This window comes from Polistes fuscatus, unplaced genomic scaffold (assembly GCF_010416935.1).
Source record: "Polistes fuscatus isolate 324 unplaced genomic scaffold, CU_Pfus_HIC Scaffold1, whole genome shotgun sequence".
In the NCBI taxonomy this organism is placed as follows: domain Eukaryota; kingdom Metazoa; phylum Arthropoda; class Insecta; order Hymenoptera; family Vespidae; genus Polistes; species Polistes fuscatus.
In genome coordinates, this window is record NW_025112997.1 from 4,370,674 (window position 1) to 4,385,820 (window position 15,147).

At 37.8% G+C, this 15,147-nt stretch overlaps 2 long non-coding RNA genes across 6 annotated transcripts in view; one reads left to right on the plus strand and one right to left on the minus strand.

Moving 5' to 3' along the window:
* Positions 1-490: 490 nt before the first annotated feature.
* Positions 491-955, minus strand: LOC122522065. The gene is made up of 2 exons (XR_006304985.1): positions 608-955; positions 491-547 (listed from the first exon to the last, which is right to left on the minus strand). It is a non-coding gene; the product is annotated as an uncharacterized LOC122522065 (long non-coding RNA).
* Positions 956-5,155: 4,200 nt separating this feature from the next.
* LOC122522049 overlaps positions 5,156-15,147 on the plus strand; it is a 45,503-nt gene continuing 35,511 nt past the window's right edge. The window contains exons 1-3 of one of the 5 annotated variants that reach the window (XR_006304981.1): positions 5,156-5,271; positions 5,492-5,560; positions 7,014-7,134. This is a non-coding gene — a long non-coding RNA (uncharacterized LOC122522049). Of the gene's footprint in view, positions 5,272-5,491; positions 5,561-6,336; positions 6,356-6,814; positions 6,834-7,013; positions 7,135-15,147 lie in introns of those variants that run through there. The other 4 variants (XR_006304982.1, XR_006304980.1, XR_006304983.1 and 1 more) reach the window with 4 other exon arrangements.

The window sequence follows — 15,147 nt, forward strand, 5'->3', positions numbered from 1 at the left end:
GATTAAATGGGAAAAAAAATCAATCTGAACTAAAATGGTTTTGATTTTTTGATGATGGACGTTTGCGTGGAACGGAAAGAGAAAACGCGAGTTAATGCTAGGATGAATGCATTTGGGTGCGTGTAACGCGTTTTGCGCGAATGCATCTCTCTCTCTCTCTCTGTTTTTCTCTCTATCTATCTCTTTTTCTTCCTACTTGCACAGATGCACGCGAGAACGTCGGTGTACGAGCACGAGTATGTGGCACAAGGCCGACATTAGCATCTCTACCGGTACAGCTCCTACCGTTTTACCTTTTCGTCGTTGTCGTCGTCATCGTCATCGTCATCGTCGTCATCGTCGTCACGACTTTATCTACTCCAGAACCTGTATTCCTCGGGTCATCTTTATTTTCAATTAAAACGTACGAAAGAATCGTCTTTTGTACGCTATTTTTATTTTTGTATTTTCGCATGTTTCAATCCTTCCGTCTTTTTTTTTCTTTTTTTTCTTATTTTTTTCTTCAACAACAAATCTTTTTCATTATCGAGAATTCATTCAGCGATATCTGAAAATGGGAAAGTTTATTATTTGAGGTTGTTACCAAGACCGGAATCCGTATACTTACGACATATTCCATAGTAATGGGGCATCCGAGTGACACGTTAACCTGCGTAACCGGTATATGTATGTATGTGTGTATGTATGTATGTATGTATGTATTTTCATGAGTGCGTGCGTGCGTGCGTGTACATAACTAAAGCAAAATCTCCGAGTAACTTAGATTAGTCGGTACATGCGAATTGGTGAGATTCTAGCACACGTTTCACCCTCGGTAAAAGAAAGAGGATAACAACACGAGAGAAAATTCATTCGATAGATTCGAATAGTTGGAAAAACGATATCGGAATATTTCATACTTTCCTCATTATAAAACTAATCAATTACGCGCACTCGTCCTCGATACCGTTAGGACTCTTTCTCTTCGAAATTTAAAATCAAAGAAGAAGAAGAAAAAGAAAAAGAAGTAAGAAAAATAATGTTCATTATTCTTACATATCTACACACATATATATATATATATATATCTGTAATTGTAATGGGTTTAAAAACCTATTGGAACATTTATTTCTTATCTAAAAAGAAGTATAAGGAAGAAAAAGACAGAAAACGTCGATTAGCCTGACACGACACCGATTCGTTCGACGGTTACCGCATTGAGAGTGTCAGCGAACGATAACCGCGTTTATCTTGAACGACGCCGAAATTAAGTTATTCCATGAGTTATCTACGTTGCACTTGACGGTTTTGTGTTTCAGTCAACGGCACCTGTTGCCGATGACTACAATATTATTTAACGTGGCGTGTTTCGCTTTGCAAACGACTATGCTATCAATCGACTTCACCTTAGAATATACGCGAATACGTATTTATACGTTAAACCATGGGATAATATCAATTCGCGCAGCATCTTTCCCATCTCGCGTTATAAAATAAAATTATTAAAAATAATAAAACGTAATCTCTCTCTCTCTCTCTCTCTCTCTCGAGTAACACGAAAGAGAATAGAAAAAAGAAAAGAAATAGAAATAACAAAGATAGTAAAAAAACCATTGACGAATATTATATGAGTACGTCGAATTTAAAGTAAACGAATATAAATATGAATTGTTTGGGTAAATAAGAAGATAAAAATAAAAGAAAAGGGGGGAAAGACGCGCAGCTTTATTACGTGCCAAAAAGAGATTAACTTTTAACGTGGGACACTGATAATGAGGAAGAAAGAGAGAGACGGAAAGCAGATGAATTAGGTGGGGTGGGTTGGGGGGGGAGGGCGGGTCGTGTAATGAAATTTCAAGAGAAAATAAATAATAAAAAGAAAAGAAAAATATGGTAGATTATTTGACGGGTTTAGTAGCAAGTCGCCAAAACGTCGAGAACGTTATCGACGAAATAGTTCTCGGAAGGCGAACTGCGAAACGAGACTGCGTTCGTGGAAAAGGAGCTCGATATCGTGCATCGTTATCGTCGGATGCACTTGGGTACTCGCAATTCGGTTGCTCCCCGCTCGAGCGAACAAAGAGTTCGTTTACCCCGACGTCGCGACTCTGTCGCGTACGCTTACGTGCAACACTCATGCTCGTCTATCGCGCGATTCACCTTTGATAAGGTTTTCAATATTTGGAAATTCCATAGAGAAAGAGAAAGATGTATGGAATAACAAAGAGAACAAGAGAGAGAGAGAGAGAGAGAGAGAGAGTTCAATGGACCAATCAATAAACTTACGCAACTTCGTTTTAGAATCCTCTGAAATTTGGTTAGAATTTTCGGTTGTTCGTTTTGGAAAAAATTCACGCGAAAGTGTTTTCCTATATTTTGGAATATATTTAACGTACAAACAAAATTCTATATTTATCATTGGATAAACTCTCGTGCAACTGGTTGTACAGAGAGAAAGAGAAAGAGAGAGAGAGATGTGGTGGAAAGAGAATAGGAAAGTGCATTTCGCTGGTATTATACTTGTATGTATGTATGTATGTATGTATGTATGTATAAGTGCGTATGGTTTATCGCGACGGAACGACGAAATTCACAAGCTGCACCTGGCAGCCGTCGTCGGACGATCGACGGACGCTTCGGGTAGCCTCGAGTGACGTTATCGGCCGCCAAAATAGCACGCTGATAAGGTCGTCTCTCGGACGGCCGGCCAATGACGCTCGCCTCACTCTCAATAGAATTCCATTAATCGGCCTTACGTCAAGAATACGATCGACGTTCGCGAGGACCCAGCTACTACTACTACTACTACTACTAACAACGACAACGACTACTGGGATACCACGGTAAAATTCACTCATTTTCTAAATTATATTCGACGCGCCGAAATCTTATCGCCGAAAAATACTCCAAGTAACGACAGCCGTTTTGTTTTTTTATTGTTTTCTTTTTTTTATTTTTTTTCGATAATCCACGACTCGAACGCACGCAAATATAAATTTTTTATTGACTCTTTCATCCTAACGAAAAAAAATATATTATTCTTCGTACCGTTTGTTAAAACGCAGGAATTATTTTGCGTATATTTAACAAAAAAGAAAAAGGTATGTTTATTTGGTTCGAGTTAAAAATGAATAAATCATTTTTTCTTTCTTTCCTTCTTCTCCTCCTCTCCTCGCCACAACGCGTCTAATAAAAACATAAAGAAATGACATTGTTCGTATTTTCGTCTCACGAGTATTATCGATGAATGTTCGTTCGTTCGATCGATCGATCGGTAAGAAATTTTAATCGATTTTTAAGTAAACCCGAATTGAGAGAGAAGATAAGACAAGTCTACCATCGTACACGCATTTTCGAAAGTATCGAAATAACTTATTGTTAGATAAGATCGATAAAGATCTATTGATCGATTAATCGATGAAGAATCAATACGAATAGTGAGTTTCGATCTTATCTTTTTTTATACTTTATTTGTTCATTTATTTTTTGTTCTAATTACATATCGAAAAAGTGGTAAGGGTAATTTGTGTGTCCCAATGAATTAACGATATCGAATTACAAAATCGAGGAAAATTATCTTACTAGACGAGACGAGTCGAAAAGAGAGAAAAAGAGGGGGAATGGAAGAGGGGAGGGAGAAGATTAATCATCGTTTCTGTCATCTTTTGACGAGAGTGGAATCGATCGGATCTATTAATAATTGGTAGAAAAATCCTAAAACTGTTCGTTGGACTCGTTGCAAAACTTTGACTACGAGAAAACCGAGATGATTAAAACGATCGTAAATTTCTATCTCGACGAGATGGATTCGGAAGAAAAAAGGAAAAAAGAAACTAAAGTTACTCTTATTGCTTAGAAGATAGTCGCGTTGAGACGATCCCGATGAAACTCGTAGATAAGAGAGAGTACTCGTTTCGCATTTAACGCAAGATAGTTCCGAGAATGATTTTTCTCGTATTCGTTTCGATGGATTCCTCGTAATAATAATAAATTTAAATTCTTCGAATTCGTACGACTAGTCAGTTAGTTATCTGCTGTTAAAAAAGAAAAAAAAAATGATTATTTTTTCCAAAATTAAAGATCTATCTACAATCTATGATCATATATAAATTTCTCTATGCACAAAAAATCCATTGGAATGAACGAGATAATGACGAAGACGATTACAAAGTTCACTTAAAACGATATACAAAAGAAAAAACAATCTCGATACATAATTCATTCGAACCATCGTGTTTTATTATTATCATTACGTTAAATATCTCTCTTCCGTACCTGTAAAAACAATAAAAAAAAAAGAAGGAAAAGAAAATTCAAAGTTTCAATTTGACGTAGCCCATTCGTTTCGACGAATAGGAATTACGATATATAGTCTCCTCAATAATCCTGCTATTAAATTTCCTAAACGATTATTATTTAACACGTTGTCGAACACGTGCATTTATAGTTGCATTAATGATTAATAGGAAATTTTCAAAGGTTTTGGTTGTAACGTTTGTAAGATAATCCCTGATTTTAAAAAAAAAATTTAAAAAAAAAATTTAGATCAACAGAGAGAGAGAGAGAGAGAGAGAGAGAGAGAGAATATCGCGTGTCGATAGGTAAATTTGAATCGTCCTGTAGTCGAGAACGAGGTGAGCTGGTAGTGAATCGGCGCGTTGTGTTATCTGGATGCACGATACGTGCAGACGGGCAGTACGAAACAACATGTTGTCCGAGTCACCGAAACGGAGACACTTTAAGCAAAGCTGCCGGATCGGCTTTGCGAACACCACTTAAACTGCACTTTCAACGTGGCTCTCTTTCTCTCTCTCTCTCTCTCTCTCTATCTCTCTTTCATTCTATCTTTCTCTATCTCTCTCTTACACTTGGCTGGCGAGAGCCTTAACGCGTCCATTTTCATAGAGACTAAATATCGTCGTAGCTTCGACGACGACGACGACGACGTCGTTCGAACGGCTACGAAGAAGAGGAAGGGGAGGAGGAAGAAGGAGGAAGAAGAGGGCAGAAGAGAGGAGGAAGAGGTAGTGTTGAAGGAGGAGGAGGAGGAGGAGGAGGAGGGGTAGGTAGGGATATTGTGCAGCAGTGGTGGTGGAGGTAGTGACGACGTTGTTCGAACAGGAGGAAGGGGTTAAGGTGGAGGTGGAGAAGGAGGAAGAGGTGGTGGAGGAGGAGGAGGAGGTGCCGCTGCATCGTGCGACGAGTGCTCGCGCGTGCGACATCGTTCCTCGCGAGATCGTGCGACGAGTGAAAAGAACCTCGCGATCCGAGAAACATTTATTTTAGTATATCGTATTTTTCGACAGATCTCGAACGATCTTTTTTATTATTATTATTACTACTACTACTACTACTTTCTTCTTCTTCTTATTCTTCTTCTTATTCTTCCTACGATTTGTCTTCATTTTATTTCTTTGCTTTTTCCCTCTATCCTTTTAATTATTATTTATCTATATTATTATTCGATTATTCTCTTTTTATTCGTCTCTACTCGTGTTGTTTTTGATAAAAGTCCCAATCTTTGTGATTATATTGTGAAACATTGGAACTATATATATACATATATATATATATATAAAAGGTGATATATAATTGCTACGAGTTTTTTCTTTTTTTTTTTAAGAGTGCGAGAACAAGGGACGAGGATCTACATAGATCGCTACATAGAGAGAGAGAGAGAGAGAGAGACAGTGAAAGACAAATATTTTCTCCAAAATTCCCGCTCGTAAAATGCGGCTGCGCCTGCGCGTAATCGTGTTATCGTACGAAAAAGAATAATAACGAGAACAAGTGTTTCCCGATTGTTACAGCTTGTGACATTTTTCATCATCATCTTCCTCTTCTTCTTCTTATTCTTATTCTTCTTGTCACGAAGCGAATTATAAACGATTCGATTTTCCAAAAATGTTTTTCACGTGAATCAGAGAGAAGAAGTGTGAGAGAGATCGAGGGTGGTGGGGGGAGAAGTGGGAGAGGGAGAAGGACGATTACCGTGCTCTCTCTCTCTCCTCTTTTTCCGTTTCATTTTCGTCGTATTAAAATTTACAAAAAAAAAGATTATTTTAATCGGTTTTTTTTGTACTCTTCTCTCTCTTTTTTTTTTTTTTTTTAATAAGATACGCGGCTCACTCTCTCTCTCTCTCTCTCTCTCTCTCTTCGCGCATCAGAATTTCAAAAGAACAATGCGATTTTCTTTTTTTTTTTTTGCCGTTTTCTATTTCTCTCCTTCTACCCTTTTGTTTTGTTGTTAGAACTTTTTTTGTTTTTTATTTCTCTGTTTTGTTTGTATTATAAACGCGAAACACACACACACACACATTAGTAATAATAGTAGTAGTAGTCTGCTGCTGCTGCTCCGAACGAGAAGAGAGATTTGGTTTGCGTCATTGAAGCGAACTCGCGGCCTATCTGCATCTCTCTCCCTCCCTTCCACCCTCCTTCTCTCCCTATCTCTCTCTCTCTCTCTCTCTCTCTCTCTCTTCTCGTCCGAATGCAACGACGCAAGCACGTCGCATCGATAAAAAGCATTGAAAAATAGCGCGTAAATCCGAGGCCTCCTTCCTCCTCCTCCTCCTCCTCCTCATCCTTCTCGCGACCTATCGCAAAAGGATTTCTCGTAAAAATCGGTGGTGAATCGAAGAAAACGCGTGCGAACGAAGAGAATTTGTCTATAAAGATCACCTTGATCTCGGACTCGTTTAAAACGATCCCAAGCCTAACCGCGTTACCCTGATCGTTGTTAGACCTCCTTTCGTATCTTTTTCAGTGCTGCATTTCTTATTCTCTCTTTGCATCGTTAATTGTAAAACAACTTCTTTGTTTGTCAAACAACGACAAAGAGAAAATCTTATTAAGTTAGATCTTTTTCTTTCCCCCACGTTGTTTTTTTCTTTTTTTTTGTCTCAATTTGAACAACAATTTATCTCCATTCGTTGTAAATTAAGTGAAATTTTTTTTGTTTAATTATTTTTCTAACGTCGCAACGATGTGGTGCGTGTACTGAATTCGAAATTTTGTGAATTCTTTTTTTTTAGAACATTTAGACAAGATTAAGAGTGATTTATTTCTACCTAATTAAGACTGGATAACCAACAGCTATTGGATAAACTCTGGTGATAATCTCTATTGTTTTTGGAAGATCTCTTTACGATTGGGGTGAGTTTTACTGGAATACTCATTTATTATTATAATAGAAAATATTTATGAGGGAACAAAATTCGTGACATTTTGTTTTTTTAATGATATTATATATATATAAGGTAACACATTTTAAGTTTTGGATAAAACAATGATCTATGGGATATAATATCTTAAAGATGTTCTTTATAGTTTGTAAAGATATTTTTTAACTCTGATAGATGAAAACAATATGACGACTAGAAAACATTTTCTTCTATAATAAAATTGTGCGAATTCTAAAAAAAGATAGGATTACTATTAAATCATTGTTTTTGTTATCTACAAACCGATTGACGTTTAAATTCTTATAAACAAAACAAAAAATAGATTAATTTCAAAGGAATATGCAGCAAAAACTCACACGCGTTCGCGCTTGCGTGTGCGCGCGCGCGTGTGCTTGCGTGTGTGCGTGTGTTTGCGCGCATTCGAAACCTGTCGTATAAAATATTTCAAATGCGCGTAACGTATAAACGAGATCTGTGAAAATTACCTCGATGTAATTACGTTTTAAACGTCGATTGACTTTGTAATTTAAATTCTATCCTAATCAAAATATAATAATTATTATCGTTCTCGTATACGTGTGAAAGCACGTGATATCGAACGTTATTTATTAAATTGATTGAAAATAATTATTTAACGGAATACCCCGCGAGATAATTTTGTCACAAAAGTGAATCGTGGGGACGAACGGGCGGGGCAGGGGGAGGGGGTAAGGGGGGTAGGGGTTAACGTCGAGGATAATAATTATCATCGATGATTAATGATAAATATGTTAATCGTGAAATATAATTGATGATAGTCGAATGAAAAATGAAAGAAGGAAGGAAGTAAGGAAAGGAAAGGAAAGGAAAGGAAAGGAAAAGAATGGAAGAAAGAAAGATGAAACTATTTCCGATTAATCCTCGATTTTATTGGATCTCCAAGCAGCGAAATTCATATCTCGCGCTTTTCAATATCGACGGTTTTTCAGTTATTAAGGATTCAGGAGGTTTTTTTCTCGAGGAAATGCGACGATATTAATCTCCAGAACGTTTTTCGCGTTATCGTCGTTCACGAAATCGTTTTTCCGATCCACCCTCCACACCTCCCCTCCCTCCCCCGCCACACGCCCATCCACCCCATGATATCATCCTCCTACTCGGATAAGATAGATTTCATAAAGGTGCGCCCGTGTGTGCGTTCGCGAAAAAGTAAGGGAAAAATTCTTTTAACAGGGATTCTCCTACGTGGCGTGGCTTTCGAGAGTGCGTTCGAGTTCGCGTATCGCGATATGAAACAGAGAGAGAGAGAGAGAGAGTGAGAGAGAGAGAGAGAGAGAGACGCCATTCTGTCGATTGTTATCGAAGAAGAGCCGTACATCGGATTCGCTTGTGCTTTGTGGATGAGTCAGTCAGTTTTACCCATCGATTTCGAAACCGTTTATATTGTTTTTCTTTTTTTATCCTTCTTATGAAAATTTTCATATTTCTAGTTCACTCATTTTTAATCCCCCCCTCCTTTATCTCTCTCTCTCTCTCTGATGATTCTCGTCAACAGACTTTTTTATAATCTACGACAGAGAAAAAAGAAAAAAACTACTTGAATATTTTTTTATCATCGCCAATTATTACATCTGACAAACAATAATGATTTCTAATCGACGAATCTCATTTAGATCGTCGATAAACAATAATTTGCTGCATTATAATTTATAGTATAGCAAATGAAATAAAAATATTTCAAGAAAGAAGAATAATAAACAAGATAGAAAGAGAAAGAGAGAAAGAGAGAGAGAGAGAGAGAGAGAGAGAGAGAAAGACCGTAAAACCTAATGCATAGATAGACATATCTAAAAAAATCCTTTTTTTCTCCATCTTTTTTTCCCCTCTCTCTCTCTCTCTCTCACTCTCTACACGAATCGGCTTTCGTCAAATAAAACTCAACGTACCGCCTACGCTCGTATTCATTATCTCGGCCGAATATTCAGCTTCTCCCATATCCGTAGCGCGTGAATCAGCCTGTAGCTTCATATAGAACTCTGGAGCCATTGAAACTCAATGAGCCGAGCGAGCAAGCGAACGAACGAACGAACGAACACACACACACACACACACACACATATACAGATACACACAGAAGAACGAACGAGGGAGGGAACGAGTAAACGAAAATGAGAGCGAGAGAGAGAAAACAAGTAAATAGAAGAGCCCAGGGTAATACGAAGAAAAAGAGGAAAGAGAAAGAGAGAGTGAACGACGGGGCGCGGCCCTATTTTCGGCTGACCGTGGCCCTGCCCTCGGTTCCTCGATCGTTTGTGTGCCACTCGGTGCATTTTACTTACACAAGCTTATAAACAAATATATGTATATGCATATATATACTTGAACGGCTTATATATCTACTGGTGCTGCTGCTGCTGATGCTTGTGCTTGTGCGAGCGATGCACGTAGGGAGAGAGAGAGAGAGAGAAACAGAGAATGAAGGAAGGAAGGACAAGGACAGAAGACGAGTTTATATTTGGCTGGAGGGCGGACCGAGTTCCTTCGTGCATGAACGCCACACTCTCTTTCCTCTTTCTCTTTCTCTCTTTTTCCTCACATATACCAATATACTCTGTAAACATATATATATTTATATATACGTATATATATGCATAATATATGTGTGTGGGTAGCGAAGAAGAAGGAAAGAGAAAAAGGGGAATCAGTGGTTCCGGAGGTTTTATTATTCGGCACTGTACTCCAAGTTAACCCAGGTCAGTGTGGCAAAAAAGCTACACGTTCGGCCGGTTTCGCAGCACACACCGACCGACCAACACTATCAAACGATGCAGCGACGTCCACCTTCTCTCTCTCTCTCTCTCTTTCACTCGTTCCATGTGCATACGAGAATGTGAAGGAAGAAAACGATGCGCACGCATACATGCATGCATGCATCTCGCGCTCGCAATGCGCTCGAACTCAACTTGCTGAGTTTCTGTGGTATGTATGGCGGCATGCGTGCGTCCGTGCTTGCTTGCATGCATGTGTATGGATGGATGGATGGATGGATGGATGCATGTGTGTGTACCACATCCGCCGGCGATGCAACGTGCGTGCAAACGCGTGCAAAACTTTTCGTCGCTCGTAACTCGCCGCTGTCGGCGGTTTTTCGACGATAACCAACCAACGTTCTTTCTTTCTTTCTTTCTTTTTTTCTTTTTTTCTTGTTCTTTTTCTCTTTCCTTCTCTCTTTCAAATTTTATTTCAACATATATGTATTCATATATATTCAATTTATTATTTTGTTCGATCGAGGTCGTTAAATGTTTGAGTTTGAAAGATCTAATCAAATTTCTTTTTAATAATAATTTAATCATTTTTTCATTGAATTTTCAATCTTAACGAAAGCCTTACGACGTTTTTTTTTTTTTAGAATGAAACAATGCGTCATTCGTGCATTCGAAAGTAGTTTGAACTTTAGTTCATACTTTTAAATTCACGCGTTTACTAAATAATACATCAAAAAAAAAAAAAAGAAAATGGTGACTAACGATAACTATTATGTGTAAAATAGTATTACATCGTTGTTTTCTTAATAAAAAAAATTAAAAAGAAACATACAGGAAAAACGCACGCGTAAACGCGTTTATTAATAAATTTACAAACAAGTCAGTCATTTCCTTTCGTTATGCCAAAATTAAATAAAATAATCAAATTCGTTGCTCAAAGAAAGTACAACAAGAGAAATATCGTTATTGTACCAGAAAAAAAAAAAGAAAAAAAAAAAAGAAAAGAAAAAAAGCTATAAAAATGTCGTAAACGAAAATCCCTGTTTTTTTTATTTTTTTTTTTTCTATTTTTTTTAGTTTAAGCGCACGTGCAACGAAGTTTGAAACTTATCCATCGGAACGTACGTATGTCCATTTTGTGATTTGTACGAGTTATAAGCCAGTACGACGATCTTTTACAAAAGCGACGTTGAGAGAGAGAGAGAGAGAGAGTACGCCGTTGGCGATCGAAAACGATCGGTCGACCAGAAAACAATCGAGTACCGTCGAAAGAGAGAAACCAAATCGGTGGAGCGAAAATGAAGCCGAACTTCCGAAAGCTCGTGTGTGTTGTATAAAAAAAAATAAAAGAAAAGAAAAAAAAAAACAAAAAGGAAAAAGGAGAAAAGGGGGAGGGAAAAAAATAAAAGGAAAATAAAAAGGAAAAGGAAGGGTGATATATATATATAAAGAGAGAGAGAGAGAGAAGAAAAAGAGGAGAAAACGGGTGGTGGAAGGAGAGAGAATGGTAGAAAGAGAAGAGTACGGTAGCGTGTTAACCCAGTACATGGAATAAAAAGAGACGAAGAATTGTGGAAGGGGTCGTTCGTACGGTAGTTTCGCCAGTTAGCCGGCTTTAAAACAGCTGCCAAATTTCCCTCTCACCCGAGAGAGTGAGAGTGACCCATCGAGAGTGAGTGTGTTCCACATACCATTTCTCTCTCTCTCTCTCTCTCTCTTTCTCACCGATAGGACGCCGACATAGAACTGCAGCAAAGTACAGCGTCGACGCAGCGTTTCGCGTCTCTCATGCATCCCTCTCTTTCTCTCTCTCACTCTCTCTCTCTCTCTCACTCTCTCTCTACCAAAGTACGTGTGTGTGTGTAACTATCGAGGTTCGGTGTACGTGGCTGGGCCATTTGCGAGCATTCATATTCGCCCTCCTACGTTTGTATGCACGTTGTATATTCGTCGTCCATGCATTGTCGAGTTATCCTACCAAAACGCTCGACAAATTTTCGTGCTTCGTGATTTTTGTAGAATTATCGTGAATCGTTCCGATGATACTACTATCCTCCAACACTTTCTCTCTCCTAAATCCTCCCGTTGTATAAAAGTTGGATTTTTATTTTTTTTTGTTTTATTTATTTTATCGTCCGTTCAAATTGAAATGACGAAAAGTGATAATTGTTTTCAATTGTTTTCGTCGGAGGATCAGAATCGTATCGGTAGTTTTAATTTTTTTTAATGAGAATCAAAATCGTAATTCGTTTTCATGTAATTTAACATTAACTTTATTGTTGTTGTTTACCAAAACTAACCGCAGTTAAATGCGCGGTGCTAGTACAAATTTATTGAAATAAATATAACAATTTATAGTGCACATCTACCGTTAAACGTTTATCCCAGAATTAGCGGGTTAAAATTGCTGGGGGTTATAAAAATAATCGTAAAAAATGAGAGATAAATCTTGTCAAACATATATATTTTTCATAATAATACTAACTTATCTTATAGACTTTTGTTATTATTGAATAACAGCTTGAGTATGAAAAAAATAAAAAATAGAGAGAAAACGATGATATCATCTAGATTTCGCGTCATAGAGAAAGAGAGAAAGAGAAAAGCATTTGTAAAAGGACAACGGTTGAAAGGACACGGTAGAAACACGTAGGGATTTTCCATTGAAACGTTTGGTGCCTCGAAATCCGTGGTTCCTCGTATTTTCCGGGAACGGAGCAACAAGTAGTAACGGCGTTTATATCGCGTAGCCCGTTGGAATACCGTCGTTGAATGCTGCAAACGTATTGGTACACGCACACACATATACACACATCTACACGTTTCTATTCCGAGCGTATGTAAACTTTATCCGTACGATATAGTACGTAGATATAGTACGTGTCTATATATACACATATATAGATATATATATATTTTTATATATATTTTTCTATATGTATGTGTAGTATGTATAAGAGAATTGTAAGTATATAGGTCGGCTGCAGCAGCCGGCGACAGCTGATGTGGTAACAACCAAGCAGCACTTTGGATTGTTAGCATGGATATGGTTATCCCCGAAAATTTTCAAAGTCATTTCGAATGTGCCTAATACTCGTTCAATACTACGAAACTATACCTTGTCCATTCATTCGCAATTCATTCGAGTTTCATAGACCTGAATGAGAACACACTTTTCATCGAGCACGTGGGTGAAATCGTGCAATTAAAATATTCGATCTGTTTATAAATGTCGCTGATTTATTTTCTTCTCCTTTTTTTTTTTTCTTTTTTACTCGGGCTATTCGTAGTAGTAGCTGTATTTAAAACGGCGTGTATATTTTTTGTCAAAGAAAAAAAATGACGTTCAAATCAGCCGTAATAATATCGAAGACTTAACGCGATGGAGAAAAGAGGTAAACGATATTGAGAGAAGGATGGCAGAATGGAATTCGGTTTGTTTTGAAAGAGTAAAATGGAATTTATTTCGGCTCGTTGTCGGTCGTTGCACTTATTTGTGGCTGTGCCAAGCGAGCTATGTCGATGCTGACTGTACCCAGCTCGTCGTTATATACGTACCACTGAACATATACACGTATATATATATATATATATACACCTATGTGCATTGTGCACATAACTAGTTTCCTGTGCAACAAGTAGGTATACCCGAAATATGGCCAAACGAGAGAAAGAGAGTGAGAATAACAGTGAAACCGTGAACTCTCTGCATCCACTAGAAAATCCACATCCGTGTGAATCCTTTTTTTCTTGTTTTTTTTTTTTTTTTTTTTTTTTATATCAACTATTCCACGATATAATTAAAATTTGTCAAAGAATTCGACGAATTTTTCTTTTTATCATTTCTTTTTTTTTGTTCTTCCGTTCTTTTTCGCATATCATCTAATAAATTCAATATTATTCCGCCAATTATTATTAATTTTATTATAAACGAGTTCTAAGTAAAATGGTAAGAAATGAAACCGAGGAAATGACGGGAGAAAAATGAGAAAGAGTGAAAGAGAGAATTCGAGGAAAGGCATCGAAAGGAGAAGCAACGAGGATCCTGACTTTGCGCATTCCAGGCAAATCACTGGTAGAACTCGGTTTAGGCGTTTTCCAACCGTTTGCCTCGAGTCTCACGATTCTAGTTAAAACGATTCGAATGCAACGAACGATTGTCTTAGCTCGGTCGATACTTTGATTGTTACAGTACTTTTTATTTGACCGTTTCTAAACCCCAACGATACTATACCACGTAATAATAGAAATTTATTTGTTAAGAAAAAACTTTGAGATCCGGAAAATCGTAAACAATAATTCATAATAATTTCTTTTTTTTTTTAAAACAATCGATTCAAAGAAGAATAATAAGAAGAAAAAGGTATGGAAACTAAACGATAATCCGATCATAGATCGTTAGTAAAAGATCGTTAGATCAAGGGCTTCTTCTAATTCTTCTTATTCTTCTTCGTCGTCGTCGTCGTCGTTGGAGAAAGGCGACGATTTACTTAGAGTTTATCAAGCTCAGCGCGAGTAGTACTTGCGTAATACCAATTACGGTGCATACAATATACTTGGGAGTAAACATCGACTCGTTAGTAACGTTCATGCAATGCATTTATTGCTCGCACGAGGAAGACCACACATTCGGAGATCTAGAGATCTATCGTCGATGATAATAGTCGGGAATGACGTCACGTGTCGAAGTTTAAGTCACTCAACGAGCCCAAACGTTCTTCGACATTTCTCAGTTGCCTAAAGCCGACAAATTCCAATTCCTATTATTCTTACTATTTTAGAACGTTCATCTTTGCATTGGCATTGAAAGAACGAAAAAAGGTAGCCAAGCCTCGGTTACCTGTTGCAAGAATATATACGCGTCGATTTCGAAAAAATAAATCGTATTGTCATCGTGAAAAAATGAAGACGAATAAGAGAGGACCAAATGAGTCGTTCTCGTCCTCGTCGTCGTCGTTGTCACTGGTCGCATAACTTTAGCAACGTGACGTCGGACTCGGTGCAACTCGGCCGATACGATAAGCAGAGATACGGTCAAGGCCTAGCTCATGGTACGGCGGCCTATCCGTTCCCTTTCCAACATACCGCATGAATAGCGGAACAAGCGGAACGTCCAAGCATCATCTCATCTTTTCTCTTTTCCTCCATGCTAGTTTGAATCCTTTCTATCTTATCGCAGCATCCACCACCGTTAGCCGCAAATTTTGAAATAAACTGATCGACATTTTTTTATTCGC